Here is a 20,400-nt window from a genome sequence, read left to right on the forward strand (position 1 = left end):
CTATATAGCTCTTCATCTTCATCATGGTGAAAAAGCAGAATAGATAATTTACAAATGAATGAATGTGGTTATGTTCCAATAAAATTCTATTTGTGGCTGCTCCTCCTTCTCTTCCTTCTCCTCCGCCTCTTTCTCCTTCTACTCTTCCTCCTCCTTGCTTCCCTTCTTCTCTGGAGCTAGTCTTCTCTTCCCCCTCTGAGTTGCACTTCAGGGACCTGCTCAGTACCAGCATGTACCTTCTAGACTGTCGATGTTGCTATTTCTGTTCCTGCTCCCTGTCTGTTCAAAGAATTTTTTTTTACTTATGAACAGTGGGAAAAAAGAATTTTATATAAACCTATCCTTTTGCATTTCAAAATAATCTTCTTTCATCAGCTTTCTGTTTTCATTTAAGTATATTAAACTTTAAAAAAGAAAAGATAGGGCAAAAACATTAAGTGTTGGTGACATTGTAGGGGAAGGGGAACAGAACCCTTTTAACTGCTGATAGGAATGCACATTGGTCCAATGCCAGTGAAAAACAGTCTGGAGAATTCTCAGAATGCCAGAAATGGACCTACCCTAATGAGCCAGCAACTCCTTTCCTTGGAATATATCTAAAGGAAACAAACACACCCATCCGAACAGTTCTGTGTACAATTATGCTCATAGCAGCAGCACAATTTGTTTTCTTTCCTTTTTTTTTTTTTTTTTTTTTAACCAGAGCACTACTCAACTCTCAACTCTGGCTTATGGTGGTTGGGGGATTGAACCTGAGACTTTAGAGCCTCAGGCATGAGAGTTTCTTTACATAACCATTACGCTATCTACCTGCTGCAGCACAATTTGTAACAGCCCAAATTTGGAAACAACCCAGATGTCCAACAACAGACGAGTGGCTAAGAAAATTGTCTATATACCCAATGGTATACTATGCAGTTGTTTAAAATATTGAATTCAACTCCTTTGCTTCATCTTGGATGGATGTTGAAGGAATCGTGTTAAATGAGATAAACCAAAAAGAGAAGGTTGAGTACTGAATGATCGCACTCATAGATGAAACTTGAGGAAAAAGGACAGAAAGGGAAAACATAAAGTAAAATGTGGACAGGGTTTGGTGTGTTGCATGAAAGCAGAGGAGTCTTGGGACAGAGAGAAGGAAATGGTTGAGGATGGTTTGGAGGTACTGGTGCATGGCAACAGAAAAGGTAGTAAGTTGGGCATGAGAATGCTTTGCAGACATCTATGAAGGGAAGATAAGGAATTATACCCATTTATCAACAACTATATTAGAAACCATTAGCCTCCTCTACCCCCTGCTAAAATGTTAAAGAGAAGTTGTAGTCTACATGCGAAATGAAACGAAATACAGTTAAACTGTTAAGAACTAGGATGTCATTTCCTTCATTTCATCTTGGATGGATCTCAAAAGAACCATGTTAAGTGAGATAAGAAAAAAAAAAAAAAAGAGGACAAATGCCCAATGATATCTCACTTAGAGGAGAAGCTTAAGAAAGAAGAACGAAAGGGAAAAATACAAATTGAGACTCAGACTGAGTTTAGTGTAATACACCAAAGGGGGAGGGGGGCTTGGGACAGAGTGGAAAGGGCTTTGGGTTTGCTGGTACAAAAGTGGAAATGGACCTAAGTGAAGGTTGATTCTGTGTTGCAAACACCTGTCATAGGGAGATGAGAAACTGTACCTATATGCCAACAAAATGATTTGAAAAAAAGAAAGAAGGAGGAGGAGAAAGAGAAGGAGTGGGAAAAGGAGGAGGAGGAGGAGGAGGAGGAGGAGGAGAAAAAGAAGAAGAAGGGAGTCGGGCTGTAGCGCAGCGGGTTACGCACAGGTGGCGCAAAGCACAAGGACCGGCATAAGGACCCCGGTTCGAACCCCGGCTCCCCACCTGCAGGAGGGTCGCTTCACGGGCGGTGAAGCAGGTCTGCAGGTGTCTGTCTTTCTCTCCCCCTCTCTGTCTTCCCCTCCTCTCTCCATTTCTCTCTGTCCTATCCAACAATGACAACAACAATAATAACTACAACAATAAAACAATAAGGGCAACAAAAGGGAATAAATAAATAAAATAAATATTAAAAAAAATTTTTTTTTAATTTAAAAAAAAAAAGAAAAAGAAGAAGAGGAAGGAGATGAAGAAGGAGGAGGAGAAGAATTGCTCAGATGAATGCATAGCACCATGATTTAAGTTAATTCTTGGTGCTATTACGCAACAATGGATAATTGAAAGAAATCGCAAGATTCCTACAACTCTCTGTCCTGTATCTCCTATAACTCTCAGCTCAAGGACTAATGTTGATAATCCACTTTTTTTTTGCCTTGGATGGACAAAATTAAAGTTAAAATCAGGGGTTCTTATTTTAAATAAATGAATAAATGGATAAGTAAATAAAGGTAACCCCCAAGCACATAATACACAGGCGGTGAAGCAGGTCTGCAGGTATCTATCTTTCTCTCCCCCTCTCTGTCTTCCCCTCCTCTCTCCACTTCTCTCTGTCCTATCCAACAACGACAACATCGACAACAACAACAGTAACTACAACAACAATAAACCAACAAGGGCAACAAAAGGGAAAATAAATAAATAAATAATTTTTCAAAAAATATTTTTTAAAAAAAGAGAGAGAAATCTTTGCAAAGAAGCTCCACTGGATTAGGAAGCAAAACACAGACAAGGTCCCTTGGCCAACTCCGCGGTGAGGGATCCTCATCAGACTGGAAGCTGCTGGGGGCGATGGAGGCAGAAGGGCAGTGGTTGAGGACTATTGAGCAATTTTTGCCCAGCCCTTCTCCCTGACGCTGGAATGCACAGTCTCCTCAGAGGCTCAGGTTGCAGGCAAACCCCCCCCACCCCCCCACCCCCCCCACCCCCCCCCGGGCTCCATGAGGCTCAGAGGAGTCAGAAAACACTGGAGACGCATCCGAAAACTCTTGCAGAGGCACACAAAGTGGACCGAGACCACCAGGGGGCGGCAAGGTGAGACAGGAGGCGTTAATAAGGCAGTTCAAGAGAGACATGGTGGGCTGGGGGGGTCTCCTTAGCTGAATGTAGCCCCCACCCCGAAGAAGCTGAAACCAGATGGACAAAACTCCCAGCAAGCTTAGAATGAATAGCTAAAATTCCATATTAACGCCAAACAAGAGTTGCTTTGATTTCTCTCTTTTCTCTCTTTTTTTCCTTCCTTCCTTCCTTCCTTCCTTCCTTCCCTTCTTTCTCTTTTGTTTTTCTTTTCTTTCTTTACTTACTTATTTTAATTGTCTCCAGGGTTATTTCTGGGGCTCTCAGCTGCCCCCCCCTTTTTCCTTTCCCTTCTTTCTTTCTCTATTTTTATTTAATAGGACAGAGAGAAATTGAGAGGAAGGGAGGAGATATAAAGGGAAAGAGAGAGACCCCTACAGCACTGTTTCACTGCTCATGAAGTTTCCCCTATAGGCAGGACCAGGAGTTTGAACCTGAGTCCTGGAGCATAATGGCTGGTAGACTCAATCAGGTGTGCCACTTCATAGTCCCCTTTGCTCTTCTTCTTCTCCTCCTCCTCCTCCTCTTTCTTCTTATTTGACAGGCTAGAGAGAAATTGAGAGGGTAGGGGAGATAGAAAGAGCATTCCCAGGTGGTGCAAAGCACAAGGACCAGCGTAAGGATCCCTGTTTGAGCCCCCGGCTCCCCACCTGCAGGGGGGGTCACTTCACAATTGGTGAAGCAGGTCTGCAGGTGTCTGTCTTTCTCTCCCCCTCTCTGTCTTCCCCTCCTCTCTCCATTTCTCTCTGTCCTATCCAACAATGACGACAACAATAGTAATAACTATAACAATAAACCAACAAGGGCGACAAAAGGGAATAAATAAAGAAATACAAAAAAAAATTTTTAAAAAGAAAGAAATGAAAGAGCATTCCCCCTTTAGGTGAGGAGCAGGGATTCAAACCTGGGTCCTTGTGCTTGATGGTATGTGCACTTAACTGGGTGCACCCCCACTCAGCCCCCCACTGCTTTGGTTCTTAAGCATCCAACAGACCTTCACAAGTGACTGACCGCTTCACTAGAGAACTCAAGAAGGCAGATCGAAGGCAACTGAGGCGCTGGACAATGTCAGGGTGTATGCCTTCCTACAAGGGACCTGTTCCATCTGTCATCAGCCTCTCAGAAGAGAGGCTTAGTCGCTGCCTCAGTGTCCCCTCCCCATCCTACGCTAGGGGAGGCAAGCTAGCTGCTACTTCTTCCCGTCTGTCTCCTTGGACAAGAGTCAGCACTGGTCACCCACTACAGTTTGCTTTCTGTACCTGTCAGGGATGCAGGTTTACCCCCTTTGCTCTCAGGAAGCATCTTCCAGCTCTGAACACAGGTGACTTCCAGTGCTCCATTCCTGAGGGCTACCTGGATTCTGCATGAGGATTATGCTTTTTCTAAGAACGGGCTGTCATCTCCTGCGGAGTTTAGGACCACACTGCCCAGACACACAGATTACAGGAAAGCAATACTCATTAAATGTCAGGCTGCCCCAACATTTGGACCGAGGGATAACTTGTGGTGTGCTGTGCTTAGAAGGAAGAAAGGACAAAAATGATCCAAAGAAGTATGTTCTGCATTATATCTGAATTCTTTTTCAGCCACCGAGTTCCATGATGCAAACCTGACTTCCCTGGGCAATGACCCCACCAATGTGTCCTGGAGCCCCGCCTCCACGGAGCCCTGCCCCACTAGGGTAAGAAAGAGACAGGCTGGGAGTATGGATCCACCTGTCAACGCCCATGTTCAGCGGGGATGCAATTACAGAAGACAGACCTTCCACCTTCTGCATCCCACAATGACCCTGGGTCCATGCTTCCAGAGGGACAAAGAATAGGGAAGCTTCCAATGGAGGGGATGGAATAGGGAGTTCTGGTGGTGGGAACTGTGTGGAATTGTACCCCTCTTGCCCTATAGTTTTGTCAATATTTCCATTTTATAAATAAAAATAAATATGACTGTCAAATTTTCTAAGTAGGCAGGCAGCAGGCCATGCTGTGCGTTCCTTCTCTAAGTCACTTAAGCAGAAAGGAGTCACTTACCCACATCCCTCACCTACATCTCCTTCCCACACCTTCCCAGACTTCCTCTATGCCACCAGCCAAGCTCCCTGGAATGCCACATGCTGTACTTGGCTGAACGCTGAATTTGGGTTTATTCCAGCCCAGCTCAGCTCTTTCTGTGTTTCCCCTCAAGCTACAAGGCAGTTATTAAAATCAACAGCAGGGCTCTCTGCCACACCGCTCCAGTTCCTTCTCACGATTAGTCCTGGAGGGGCCAATAAAGAATAATCCCAGGACTGATAGTTTAATGATAACCTCCCACTCCCAAGCCTGAGCCATCCTGCTCCTCAAGGTCAGGGTGAAGGTTCAGTGTGGGCTGGACAGTTGAGGGTCACCATCCCTGAGAGGTCTACATGCCATGAGGGACCTCCCAGTGGAGAGATGAGTATGAGGGGTGCCAGCAGGGACGCTTGCCAGAAGGTAGAGATGCCCTGGGATGCCCTGTGCATGTGCCAGACTCAATCCTTACTTAGAACAAGGCCCACTTAACATGGCCCAGGCCTCACATTCCCACAGGATAAGCTGACACTTGCACCTCCTATCTGAGACCACATCTGATCCTTTATCAGAAACATTCAGGCAGTAGAACCAGCAGGGATGGAAGGGGCTTTCCTTGGGGAGACAAAGCTTCCTTAAGCCACCACATACAATACAAGCTACACACACACACACACACACACACACACACACACACACATATACACTGTACTACCTAGTGGATTCTATCAGATGTGGATCCTCCAAGAAGCACACCATGAGTCAAAGATTGAAGAACAAGTAGTTTATTTTGGAACAAAAGAAGTTAGGGAAGAGAGAGCAGCCAACAAAAGCTGAAGTGTTGAACACTTGATTATGGGTCAGTGCAGCTGAACTCCCCTAGGAAAACCAGCAGCTGATGTAGGACCCCCCTGCAGGTGGGGAGCCGGGGGCTCGAACCGGGATCCTTAAGCCAGTCCTCTGATTAGCTGGAGGTGTTTCTATAGCAGTTGCTCTAGCCTTGGGGGAAAGTGGGATGGGTGTATGGTTTGGGGAGAGATCGGGTAGGAAGGAGGCAAAGTCAGTTCCCCAGGATGTCCAAGTTTTTACGTGGCTCAGTTGACTGGGCCCTAGGGAAGAGAAATGAGAAATGCAGGCTCCAGGGAGGCAGGTGGTGACTCCGTTGGTTGAGTGCAATTGTCACTATGCACAAGGATCTCGATTCAAGTCCATAGCCCCCACTTGCAGGAGGGAAGCTTCACAGGCGTCTCTCTTTCCCCTCTCTACCCCCTCTCCCCTTTTTCCTTTTAATTTCTCTTTGGGAAGATAGAAAGAGAGAGAAACAGAGGCAGAGACAGGCTCTGGAAGTTGGGAGGCAGGTCAGCACACACTGAAAGCCAGGAACACCATTCCCAGTGCCTACACAGGCCCCTAAGTGTGAACAGCATCAGTGGCAATAATCAGAAATACCATGGGCACATTCTCCATGAGGCTAAACTTGCATAGGCAGGTAAGGATGGAGCCTTCTGTATCAGGGGAGCAAGGTGACTCATCTGCAGTCACACAGATGGGGAGCTGCTCAGACTCTCTGATCTTAGATCCTAAATGTTTGCTCTTCAGCCATGCTGCCTGAATAATAATAATAATAATAAATAATAATAATAATAATAAAAACAGCATCAAAGGGATGGGGCATGGGATATATGGAGAACCCGTTGAGGACAGACAACTATTGTTTATTGAACACCTATTGTCTCTTTGGCCTTGTCCTAAATGCTTTTCATAAATTCTCTCATTTAATCCCCACAGTGTTCCCATAAGGCTGAAACCATTATTTCCCCTTCTTTACACATGAAGAAATCAAAGCACAGGAAGGATAAGAATGCTGTCTAGGGAGATGGGCCGTAGCACAGTGGGTTAAGCATACGTGGTGCAAAGCACAAGGACCAGCTTAAGGATCCCGGTTCGAGCCCCCGGCTCCCCACCTGCAGGGGAGTCGCTTCACAGGCAGTGAAGCAGGTCTGCAGGTGTCTGTCTTTCTCTCCCCCTCTCTGTCTTCCTCTCCTCTCTCCATTTCTCTCTGTCCTATCCAACAACGACGACATCAATAACGACAACAATGATAACTACAACAACAATGAAAAACAACAAGGGCAACAAAAGGGCAAATAAATAAATATTAAAAAATTAAAAAGAAGAAATAATCATCTTAATAAAAAAAATGAAAGAATGTTGTCTACATGGATCACAGCAGATTCAGGAATTTGGGAGGGAAAGGAGGATGGGTAAGGGCAGGCTGGGGGTTGAAGTTCCCATGTTGGAACAAGATGATGGTTTGGCTGAGGGTGACGTGTACAGATCACCTCCCGTGGGGAAATGTGGAAATATACTCTGGTGACCATGAAAAGTCTGTAAATCAACACTTCCTCAATAAAGTCATATGGAAGCTTTAAAAAACAAAAGGAAGTATATAAATATTTAAAAAGGAGCCAGCTGGTGGTGCGCACATATTATGATGAATGCCAAGGCCCCGGGTTCGAGCCCCTGGTGCCCACCTACAAGGGGGAAAGCTTCACAATTGGTGAAGCAGAGCTGCAGGTGTCTCTCTGACTGACAATTCCTTACAAGGTGGTTTGGCATCAGCAAAGAGGCCATGTCTAGCTCAGGAAGACAACAAGAACTCTGAAACCTTACCACTGACCCCTTCCCCAGAGAACGCACACCTGGGGGCTGGATGGTGGCTCACCTGGCAGAGTACACATGGTACAATGTGCAAGGACCTAGGCTGGAGCCTATCCCGCCCCCATCTCCACCTGCAAGGGAAAAGTTTTGTCAGTGGTGAAGGAGGGCTGCAGGTGTCGCTCTGTCTCTCTCCCTCTCTGTCACTCCCTTCCCTCTCAATTCCTGGCTGTCTCTATCCAATAAATAAAGATAATAAAAGAGAAAAAATTGAAAAGAGAGAAGGCACACTTTACAGATACAAAATCTCTAGGTTTGAATTCATGAACAACGAAGCAGTGCTGAAGATGTCTCTCTCTTTCTCTCTCTCTCTCTGTCTCTCTTCCTCTCTATCTCCCCCTTCCCTCTCAATTTCTTTGTCTCTATCCAAAATTAGGGTAGGGGTAGGTAGCCTAATGGTTATACAAACAGACTCTAATGCCTAAGGCTCCAAAGTCTCAGGTTCGATCCCCTGAACCACCATATAAGCCAGAGCTAAGCAGTGCTCTGGGGAAAAAAACTGTCCAAAATCAATTAATTATTTTTTAAAATTTTTATTTATAAAAAGGAAACACCATAGGATAAGAGGGGTACAACTCCACACAGTTCCCACCATGAGAACTCCATATCCCATCCCCTCCCCTGATTGCTTTCCTATTCTTTATCCCTCTGGGAGTATGGACCTAGGATCATTGTGGGGTGCAGAAGGTGGAAGGTCTGGCTTCTGTAATTGCGTCCCTGCTGAACATGGGCGTGGCAGGTGGTTCCATACTCCCAGCCTGTCTCTGTCTTTCCCTAGTGGGGAAGGGCTCTGGGGAAGCAGAGCTCCAGGACACATTGGGTCGTCTGCCCAGGGAAGTCTGGTTGGCATCATGGTAGCATCTGGAACCTGGTAGCTGAAAGAAGAGTTAACATATAAAGCCAAACAAATTGTTGATTAATCATGAACCTAAAAGCTGGAATAGTGCAAATGAAGATTTAGGGGTCTCTGTTTTATAGATAGTTAGTAGGCATATTTTAGTTTTATTCCAAAGGGTCATGACTATACTAGTGGTGTTTTTTTGTTTGTTTGTTTGGTTGGTTTCTCTGATCCTGACATCTGATATGCAGGTGGATCCAAGTTATTGTTTGGGGAGATGATGTCATGGCTGGAAAAGGACCAGAAAGCTGGATCTGGGAAGAGAGTAGCTCCCAAATACGGGAAAGGGGTATAAATATTGTTGACTGTAAACCCCATCAATTTGATGTCATCTGGGGCCCATATTCAGCTTAGGAGCCTATTGACCTCTGCATCCCTGTAGATCTGAGCTCACATTCTGTGGTCATGAGTAGGCATGTTCCAAGCTGCCCCAATTTCAGAACCCATCTTCCTCGGGTGTAGAATAGAGTATGTTGTCCAGCCTCCCTTCAGAGGATGAAACATTCTCTACAGTTTTTGATACATGTTGAAGGCAAGGCCATATGGGGGCCCACAAAGGGGTCTGTTGTGTTGTTCCTGATAAAGATGACTGGTAACAATGGAGAGAGATCTATTCAAGGTCTAGGCCCATCATGCCTGTTTGGAACTCTCAGGACTCCCCGACTAGGGCCCCAGCTGATGGGGTGGCCTGATAGTGACTAAAGAGTCATCGTTAAAGTATGCCAGTCTCCTGCCCTTATTCAGCCTTTGTAAACCTTGCTTTGATAAGGTTAGTTTGGGAGTGAGTGAGGGAAGTAGGTGAGGAAGGTATCTAAGTCTAAAGTAGACACTATTTCATTAGGAACTTTATGGTGTCTTTTTAGGTCTTTCTACTTGCTTGCTGCAAATATTCACTCACTGCAGACTATTGTGCACTTTTGCTTTCAGGTATATATGTTGCCCTAATTTATGGATACATGTGAACATATGCCCTATCTCATGGGACCTGGTCTATATCTAGGTTTTGGGACTTTGTTAAGAATTGAACCAGCCAAAATGGAATTAGAGAATCCTATGAGAAAGGAAAGGTCTCACTCAAGTAATGAGGCTGAAGGGTTGCCATTCCATGCCTGACGTCTCTGGGCACAATCTGAAGTGAAGCATACCGAGGTGGTACTCGTTGCGTTGATTAGGTTGAGATCAGCAGATTCGATATCATCTGATATGAATTGAAAGAAGCATGCAGGAAAGGGAGCCCCATCTTAGAGGTTCCAGGACTGGGGGAATATAGGCTCTCTAGAGGAAGCAGGATGTTCCAGCTGTCTTGGGGTTTAAGAAGGCAATAGATAGTCATTGCTATAATCATATTGTTTGGCCGCTGGGTTAACTTTAAGAAAAAGAAAAGCATGATATTTTTATGCTGGGGGAAGTGTAGATACTTTAGAAAGACCATGAGATGGCTTTCTTTTTTTTAATATTTATTTTATTTATTTATTCCCTTTTGTTGCCCTTGTTGTTTTATTGTTGTAGTTATTATTGTTGTTGTCGTTGTTGGATAGGACAGAGAGAAATGGAGAGAGGAGGGGAAGACAGAGAGGAGGAGAGAAAGACAGACACCTGCAGACCTGCTTCACCGCCTGTGAAGGGACTCCCCTGCAGGTGGGGAGCCGGGGTTCGAACCGGGATCCTTATGCCGGTCCTTGTGCTTTGTGCCACCTGCGCTTAACCCGCTGCGCTACAGCCCGACTCCCAAGGTGGCTTTCTAATTTTCTTAGTGAAATGGAGCTGGTACTATTTAGTCAAAGAGATTCCTAAATTTGTTCATTTTCAGGCATGACTCAAGTTCAAGGACCCAGATTCAAGTTCCCAGTTCCCAGACAGAGGGAGGAAAAGTCACAAGCAATGGAGTAATGTTGTAGGAGTCTCTCCTTGTCTTTCTCCTCCCTCCACCCCCCGACACATACCCGCTATCAAAAAAAAAAAAAAGAAATAAAAATGGCCACCACCAAAATAGACGAATCATAAATGGAACAAGCCCCCAAAGTAGCTCTAGTGGCAAACATATGTGCTTCTTAGTCCCCCATAGGATCTTCAGAGGAGTACTTGGACAGACTCCCGGGTCTGTGGCTTAGTCTCTCCCAGCTTTGATCCAGTGAGAGGAGAAACCTCGGGGTCTATTCTATAGCACTCTCCTCCATTGTGTTCTCAGGGAAGAGCAGAAAGAGTATGTGACATTCCTCAGTTCCAAGGCCCAACAAGTTCCACCAAGAGGCCAGATCTCCCAGAGAAAAAGTCTGGTCCCAGTAGCTGTGACAGAAAGCCAAGAAACAGGAATGTGAATTCAAAAAGACCCAGAGCTGAAAGTCCCTCTCCAGATTTTAGAAACACCACCTCCTTCTAGATTTTCCTTTCCTTTGGCTTGGCTGGATTTCAGAACTAAAGTAAAATCTTCTTGTGTCTCATGCAAATAATACCCTTGGCAGCTGCTGCTATGGCACCCACAATACTACTTACTCTGGGGGCTTATATTGCTGCACACGTCTTCCTCAGGCACCTTGATTCACTTGACCCTTAAAATTACCGAATGTGGGGGTCGGGCAGGTTAAGCGCACATGTCGCAAAGCGAAAGGACCAACGGAAGGATCCCGGTTCGAGCCCCCGGCTCCCCACCTGCAGGGGAGTCGCTTCACAGGCGGTGAAGCAAGTCTGCAGGTGTCTATCTTTCTCTCCCCCTCTCTGTCTTCCCCTCCTCTCTCCATTTTTCTCTGTCCTATCCAACAACAAACGATGACAACAACAACAACAATAATAACCACAATAAAGCTACAACAAGAGCAACAAAAGGGGGAAAAATGGCCTCCAGGAGCAGTGGATTCATGGTGCAGGCACTGGGCCCCAGAAATAACCCTGGAGGCCAAAAAAAAATACTACCCAATGAAGTCAGTGGGGCATTTTATAGAATAATGAGGCACAGAGAATTTGAATATCTTTCCTGAAAACGCCCAGCTCATAACTATCAGAGGAGAAACCAAGCTATTTATTTCTTTCTAGTCCATCTATCTCCACAAAGCAATGAAGCTCTACTAATAAATGCTTATAATAAAATAGCGCAATTAACAGAAGAAATGGGGGGAGTCGAGATTATAATAAGGTGTATGGACTGGGATGGGGGGAAAATCAGCAATTCCCTGCATAGTTGTTATGATTCAAGGTATCCTGGCAGTCTAAGCAATAAAAGGAAGCAAGCTTAGTCACAAAGCTCTAGTTGTAATGGTGCGTCAAAGCTACCGTTCAGGATTCTACTCAAATCAGTCCTGTTCGGGAATCATTGGCATCTACCAGCTAATGACTCACATGTGGACATTTGTCATTCTCTCACAATTTTGTTTAGCACAGATCCAGAGAACCAGGACTAGGCACAAAAGTCAAAATTGCTCCAAAAATATGAAAGGATCTTCCAAATGAAATGAATGATTGGTATTGTCTCCTCTACCTGCTTGAAGTCTTTCTCCTTCTTCTTCTTCTTCTTCTTCTTCTTCTTCTTCTTCTTCTTCTTCTTCTTCTTCTTCTTCTTCTTCTTCTTCTTCTTCTTCTTCTTCTTCTTTTTCTGCTGCTGCTGCTGCTGCTGCTGCTTCTGCTTCTTCTGTTTCTTCTTCTTCTTCTCCTCCTCCTCCTCCTCCTTCTCCTCTTCCTTCTCCTCTTCCTCCTCCTCCCCCCTCCTTCCTCCCTCCCCTCCCTCCCTCCTAATCCTCGTTTTCCTTCTTCTCCTTCACCTCCAGGGTTATTGCTAGGCCTTGGTACCAGCACTATGAATCCACTGCTCCTGGTGGCCATGTTTTCCATTTTATTAGATAAGACAGAGAGAAATTGAGAGAGGAGGGGGAAATAGAATGAGAGAGAGACAGAGAAACACATGTAGACCTGTTTCCCCACTAGTGAAGTGTTCTCCCTGCAGGTGGGCAGCAAGGGCTCAAACCCAGATCCTTGCACGGATCTGTGCACTTAACCACCTGGATCCTCTGCTAGAAGTCTTTAAAAAATAAAATAAAAAGTCAAGTTCCATTCTAGTGCCAGTCAAGGATCCCCGCTCCCCCCACCCCAAATATGACTCCATTGACATCTCAAAGGTGCCGATCCCGTCTGCAGGTCTGAAATCATTCCTACAATTCCACAACAAGCCCAAATGAAAATCTTTGTATAGTTGTGACTGTATCTGGAAAGATCCTCTGGGTATGTGGGCAAAATCTACCGTTCACACCTTGCCTACATTTTTCCTGTTTTTCTCTTTCTTCCTTTGGGATCTTCCCATTTGGCCAAGAGCTAGATGTTTTGGTCTGAGGTTCTTCTGGAGATTATAGCTTTGTGTGGAAATGCAGATGATGAAAAGACACCCATGATAGTTCAGCAGTGCGTGACTAAGATTTCCATGGTTCTCTAGACTTCCATCACCTTCTTGGTCAGCTTTGTCTAGGGTTCTATTGAACATGTTTTACCTATCATCCCTCTAAGAAGTTCTTTTTTTTAATTTGCTTTTTCCCCTTTTGTTGCCCTTGTTGTTTTAGTTATTATTGTTATTGATGTCATCATTGTTGGATAGGACAGAAAGAAATGGAGAGAGAAGAGGAAGACAGAGAGGGGGAGAGAAAGACAGACACCTGCAGACCTGCTTCACCGCCTGTGAAGCAACCGCCCTGCAGGTGGGGAGCTGGGGGGCTTATGCTGGCCCTTACGCTTCGCACCACATGCGCTTAACCCACTGTGCTACCGCCTGACCTCCCCCCAGAAGTTATTATTTTTTAATTATTTATTTATTTATTCCCTTTTGTTGCCCTTGTTTTATTGTTGTAGTTATTCTTGTTATTGATGTCATTGTTATTGGATAGGATAGAGAGAAATGGAGACAGGAGGGGAAGACAGAGAGGGGGAGAGGAAGATAGACACCTGGGGCCCGGTGGTAGCACACCTGGTTGAGCAACATGTTACAGTGTAAAAAGACCAGGGTTCAAGCCCCTGACCCCCACGACAGCTTTGCAAGTGGTGAATCATGGTTGCAGGTGTCTCCCCCTTCCCTCTCAATTTCTGGCTGTTTCTATCCAATAAATAAAGATAATTTAAGAAAAAAAGAAAGATAGATAGACACCTGCAGACCTGCTTCACCACTTGTGAAGTGACTCCTCCCAGCAGGTGGGAGGCCCTCCCCAGAAGTTATTTTTTTAATTAAGTTAGCCGGTGTCAGTTTCTGTTGCTTACCTCGATGAACACGGAAGTTCTACAGAGAAGGGTGTAGGTGAGTAAGCAGAACTCTTGTTGACATCTCGGATACGCCAGTGTAGTGTAAACAAAGTGCTCACTGCTTAACAAATAACTAGAAATTGTCACTTTATATAGGTGTTGTTTTTATTTCTAAATCATCCTGGTGGTAGAGATGCCCGTATTAGATCACAAGGCCCCTCTTCAATGATTCCCTAGCCGAGGAATCATTCTACATGCTTCAGGCTTACTACGAACCTCTTAACATTTGCTTTACCGTGGAGTGGGTGATGTTAAAGGTGTACATGAGGAAGTTGTTAAGCAGGAGACAGGTATGATCAGGGCTTGGACAAAAAAATTAAACACTATCTTCTTAGCCCCTGTTCAGTGTTATTTTCTGAAGGCCATAGTGGTTCCTTTTCTAACAGGGTCCTTGAGTCCAGGGGTACAATTCCAGTTCATATAGATTCAAACAAGGACCTCTTGAGTTGTAAATTATAGTGGCTATATCACCTCCCATCCCTGGAGGCTCATTTAGGTCTCATCTCATCCAAACATAAATATTAGGAGCTAAGGATATCTGACTCAAGTAGAGTACAACCTCACCTCCCTCAGTGAAATTCTGAACGCAGTGGTTCCGAGTCTGAATTACTCTTTGAAGGAAAAGTTGAGGTGGGAGAAAAAGTTCAGGCTATTCTCAGAATCCTCTCACCTGGAATGTCCTTCCCAGCAGCTGTGGTTTCACAAGTCAAAGGAGGACAGGAGCCATGCCATCTCTACCAATGACAAATGTACAAATGCTCATGTTTTAGACAAGCAGAGACGCCACAAGCAGCCCTCTCCCCCGCTCCCCTTCACAGCCAAGTGTCTAATATATGTTTTCCTATTGACAGATATGAAAGAGTAAAAAAAGAGATTCTTGATATGACATCTTCCTTCCATTACTTATCATTGTTTTAGACGGCTACACACACAATGGACTTTTGTCCAGCTAACCGTCAAATAGGGCACATAGCAGTCCAAGGTTCTATTCGTTTTCCTCTGTATCCAAAACCTCTCCTGGCACTGCACTCTTACTGACTCCTGATCAGACCTTTGCCTGCAGTTTAAACAGCGAGTCAAACCTCAGCTTCCTTCGCACAAACCCAGGACTCGAGCTGTGATGGCACCTTGAGCGAAGGTCTTGTGTCCGGACTGGTTGCTTGCACCTCAAGCAGCAAGGAGAGAAGGAGATGTTTGTCTTTCCATCACTGGGTGCTGGGGCGTGAGACTGCTGCAATGTGCTCGCATCTTGCAGAAACCAATAAAACTCTCCAACAGGGAAGTGTCATTTTTCACAGACCCTTTTATAGAAGGCAAGCAGTTCATCAGACCTACCAGCTAATTAGCTGTGTTGTAGAGAAGCCACACGTAAACCGTAAGCACCTCACGGGAAAACCAGTGGAGAGAAGCTGCATAGGGGGCATGACAGCTCACTCCCCATCCTTTAAGCAGGGAGAAACAGTAGGCCAAGTCCACCGCTGGCAACTTTTCCACGCACTGCCTTCTACTGTGGAAGATACCGTAGCGACTATGAGCACATCTGCTGAGTCTCCTGTCCTCTGGAGGCTTGCCTTCTAGCTGAAGTTTTCCGCCTAGCTTCTGCTTTCAGTATCCACAGGTGTGTGTGTGTGTGTGTGTGTGTGTGTGTGTGTGTGTGTGTGTGTGTGTGTGTGTGTGTGTGGAGGGGAGAGCATCAGTCCAAACCTAAAGGTGTAAAAAAATGTACCATGATCTCCTGTGAGCCTGTGGGTGGCTTGGCCCAGCTCAGGAGCTCTTCCTTGATGGTTATGATGAAGAGACAGTCAGACGGCAACTGGAGTTGTTTGAAGGCTCACCTAGGCAAGACATCCATGTGGCTGCCAGCAAATGGTGGTCACAGGCTCGGGAGTCTACAGAGGCCACTGAGTGGAGTTCCCGCCAGTGCCCTTTTCAAAAGGCTTGGGCTTTCCAGAGCATAGTAACTGGGTGCCAAGAAAGGGCAGGAGAACCAGATTGAAGCCACTTTTGATGAATACACGGTTCTCCAAAAGCAGGCCTAGAGATAATGATTCACATGCAGGCAAGAATAGAGAATCTGCCAGGAGAGATTGTAGGAAGACAGGAGGCACTGGCAGGGAGCAGATGACATACTGGGGGCACATTCAGGCAACAGCTCAGCTTCCTCCCTCCTGCATCTAGAGATGTGTCAGGGTGCAAGCCAGGCCTTGGAATTTGGATCAACTTGAGAGAAAAAACTGAACTTTCATATTTTTTTTCTTTCTTTCTGTGTGTGTGTGTGTGTGTGTGTGTGTGTGTGTGTGTGTGTGTATAAATACACGTGTTCTTAATGCCCCTCACACTTTTTCTTCCAGACACAGAGAGGGAAAGACTTAAAGGTGTAAAGCCACATCCCCAAGGCCGGGGAGCGGCGCACCTGGTTGAGCGCACATGTCACAGTGCACAAGGACCCAGGGTCAAACCCCTGGTCCCCACCTGCAGGGGGAAACTTTGCAAGTGGTGAAACAGGGCTGCAGGTGTCTCTCTTTTTCTCCCTCTCTATCTCCCCCTTCCCTTTCGATTTCTGGCTGTGTCTACCCAATCAATAAATATAATAAAAAATAATAATAATAAACAAATAAATAAATAAAAGCATATCATCAAATCTTTCTCCAGAGCTATAAACCTACCATGTGGTGGCAGGGTTTGAACTGAGATCATGCAAATGCAATAGTACTGCCCAATGAGCTGTCTTTCTGTTGGCCTCCCCCACCTTTTTTTTTTTCTTTTACCAAGGAATCACTCAGCCCTGGCTACTGATGAATCCAAGCAGGGACCTCTGTCATGGAAACTGTGGCTGTTACCTGTGCTGTCTCCCCAGCCCTGCGGCTTTATATTTTTACACCTGTCAACAACTGCCTAAAGGTCATAAGGGGAGTGAACACCCAGACACTTCCACCCTACTGATGTTCAACTGGCTCCATAGCCCAATAGCAGCACTTGGAAGACTTACCAACACAGCCCGGAAAAGTGAAAGCACAGCGGCTGGGTGTTAGTGCACCTGGTTGAGTGCACATATTACAATATGCAAGGACCTGGGTTCAAGCCTCCAGTCCTCACCTGCAGGGGGAAAGCTTTGCAAGTGGTGAAGCAGGGCTGCAGGTGTCCTCTGTCTCTCTTCCTCTCTATCTCCCTCTTCTCTCTCAATATCTGGCTGTTCCTATCAAATAAATAAAGGTAACTAAATTTTTTTTTAACTGAAAGCACACAGATGTTGAGGAAGAAGGTGAATGCAGAATGTAAAATGGACTCAGGGGACCTCAGCACAGGTCTGTTTGCTACAACGAGCTTAGGCAGTTTGGAAAGAAGATTAAAAAAAATAGGGATTTGTCACCAGCATAATCTTATTTTATCCTCACAACTCCCCTTCGAAGAAGGTCCTGGAATGCATCTTATATGTAGAGAAAACCCACAGAGCAGAATCTGAGCTCAGATTCTGGTGTATGTGTCTCTTCCTTATATCTATAGAGAAGTCAAACAAACAAACAAAAAGGCAAAAAACTCCATTTCAGCACTACCTCTCACCACACCATAATGTTTGGGGTGCTGAGACTTGGACTTCCTTCCAGCATCTCCAACTACACCATTCACAGAAGTGGCAAAAATCCTCTACTGTTTGCCTCCTGTTACTTGCAGAAAGGTGTCGAGTGGTTTATAGTCCCTGAGAGTTCTCAGTATGGGCTGGGGTGGTGTTGCCCCTCGGGAGGCAGTCTGCAATAGCTAAGACATCTTGCGTTGTCACAAAGTTAGGGCATGTAGTGAGTAGGGACCTTGAATGCTGGGAGACATTCTACAATGCCCAGTTTTCACAGCAATCCAAAAGATCAAGAGTGTTGGGTCTATGAAATCTTCATTTGAAAGCCTAAGCACTTCCAACCAAGCAGAGATCAGAGAGGGGCTGGCAGTAAATAGGAGCAGTGACTCTTTCCATGTGAGTCAAAGTCAGATTAATAATAATAATTTAAAAAACTGAATATTTACCCCCACGAAGTTTAAGTGTCTCATTTATTTTTATATATAATTTTTATTATCTTTATTTATTTATTGGATAGAGACAGCCAGAAATCAAGAGGGAAGGGGGAGATAGAGAGGGAGAGTGACAGAGAGACACCTGCAGCCCTGCTTCACCACTTGGAAAGCTTTCCCCCTGCAGGTGGAGACTGGGGACTTGAACCCAAGTCCTTATGCATTGTAACATGTGTGCTTAACAAAGTGTGCCACCACCCTACCCCTATATATTTTTACTTTATTTATTTTAAGAGAGAGAGAGAGAGAGAGACCATAGCACTGCTCAACTCTGGTTTATGGAAGTGCTGGGGATTGAACCTGGGACCTCAGAGCCTCAGGCATGAAAATCTGGCAGAACCATTAAGCCATCTCCCCAGCCCAATGTCTTGTTTCTTTCTATTTTAGTAGCATATTGGATTAGATTTCCTGGGTTGGATTTAAGAGTTAGACTTACTCCAGCTGCCTATATTCTGGAGTGATAAATAATGCAGATTCTTATGAAGTTTCTGTATCAGGGGAGATACTTAACTCTGTTTTCATGGGAGACAACAAATAAATGGGTGACACTGGTAACTTAAACAGTGAGAAAATGAATTGCCAGGTAAGTTTCATCATGCTCTGATAGCTCCACATGCTAGCCTGTAGTTAAACATAGACTACATGTAACTTAGAAACACATAACCTAGGGAGAACTCTTAGTGTATGTCAGAATTTGGAAACATTGTGTATGTTCCTGTAGAAATAAACAACTGTCTGATATGCAGGTGGATCCAAGTTATTGTCTGGGGAGGTGATGTCATGGCTGGCAGCAGGACCAGAAAGCTGGATCAGGGAAAACAGTAGCACCCTAAACCCCATCGATTTGATGTGATCTGGGGCCCATATTCAGCTTAGGAGCCTGTGTGACCTCTGCATCCCTGTAGATCTGAGCTCACATTCTGTGGTCATGAGTAGGAACATGATCCAAAACTGTTTTACTTGCTTTTAAAAATGACTAGAATTTGCCAGGTTTCTCTTTGGGCAAATCTGGGTCATTTCTAAACATCAAATTCACTCTCAGAGGAACAAAGCTTGTATCTTCAGAATCCAGCTTTATAATGGATGGATGTTACAATTTAAAATAAGATTATGCCCAGGATTAAAGTAAGACTCAAAATCTTCACTGTTCAACTTGACTTTAAGTCATGCACACAATAGTGAGTACCTGACTTTAGCCAAGCTGTTGTTGTGGTGGTCTGGTGTCGGCCTGCACCGCGGAGAAGAGAGTGGACGTCCAGAGCAAAGGGGTACACAAATCTTTATTATAGGATGGGGGGGTTGGTTCAGACCACGTGGAGCCAGCTGGCAATGGCCGTCCCCACTACCTGACCACGGGGGGGGGGGGGGGGGTGGGGGGGGGGAGCAGGGAGCGAGATCTCAGAGAGGGAGAGCTGAGAGGGGGGGGCTTTTTATTGGGCGACAACCAGGGGTGACGTGTAGGGCCAGGATTGGTTGAAGGGGGCACTGCTAGGATTTCGGGGCGTAGTAAAACCTGGGGGTGGAGACTGCATCAGAATAACTCCTCAGCAACACCAAGCTTTGGTAGACCTTGGAATTAAATGCCTATTTTGTTGTGTTACCACTCCTGTTTCTAGTATTGAGTTTCTGAATGCATCACACCCTGGACTCACTGCTGGCAATATAAAAGCAAATGAAGCTGGGAGTCGGGCGCAGCGCAGCGGGTTAAGCACACATGGCGCAAAGTACAATGAGCATCATGAGGATCCCGGTTCAAGCCCCCGGCTCCCCACCTGCAGGGGAGTCACTTTGCAGGCGGTAAAGCAGGTCTGCAGATGTCTGTCTTTCTCTCCTCCTCTGTCTTCCCTTCCTCTTTCGATTTCTCTCTGTCCTATTCAACAACGGCGACGACATCAGTAACAATAATAACTACAACAAGGGCAACAAAAGGGAGAAAATAAATAAATGTTTTTTAAAATAAATAAATAAATGAAGCTGTACTTGCCAGAAGCACAATGATCTGGTGAGAGATCAGACCTGGGGGCACGTGATTACAATCAGGCATAATGTCCACTGGGACACAGGTGTGGCCCGATAGAACAGACTTAGAGCTAAAAGCAGAAACTAACCCTTTAGGTGCATCTATATGCCCAGGATTTGAGGACCATTCAGAAATCCCATAGAGAGTTTGAAACTGGCATGGGCTTCTTAAGTCTGCCTTTGGTCACCTGCTATGCTTCCCTTGGATATCAACACTGGTTCAGTGCAGTGAGAGAAGTCCACCCCAGAGGCTGCCCTGAGAGGGCCTTTGTTAGCTGTGCAGACGTTTTAGCAAGCTGCTCTGTCCCACTTATATTACCAGCTGCAACTGCAATAGTCAGTTCCACAGGTTGGAGCGTCCTGCTTCAGACAC

This window comes from Erinaceus europaeus, chromosome 21 (assembly GCF_950295315.1).
Source record: "Erinaceus europaeus chromosome 21, mEriEur2.1, whole genome shotgun sequence".
NCBI classification, from domain to species: domain Eukaryota; kingdom Metazoa; phylum Chordata; class Mammalia; order Eulipotyphla; family Erinaceidae; genus Erinaceus; species Erinaceus europaeus.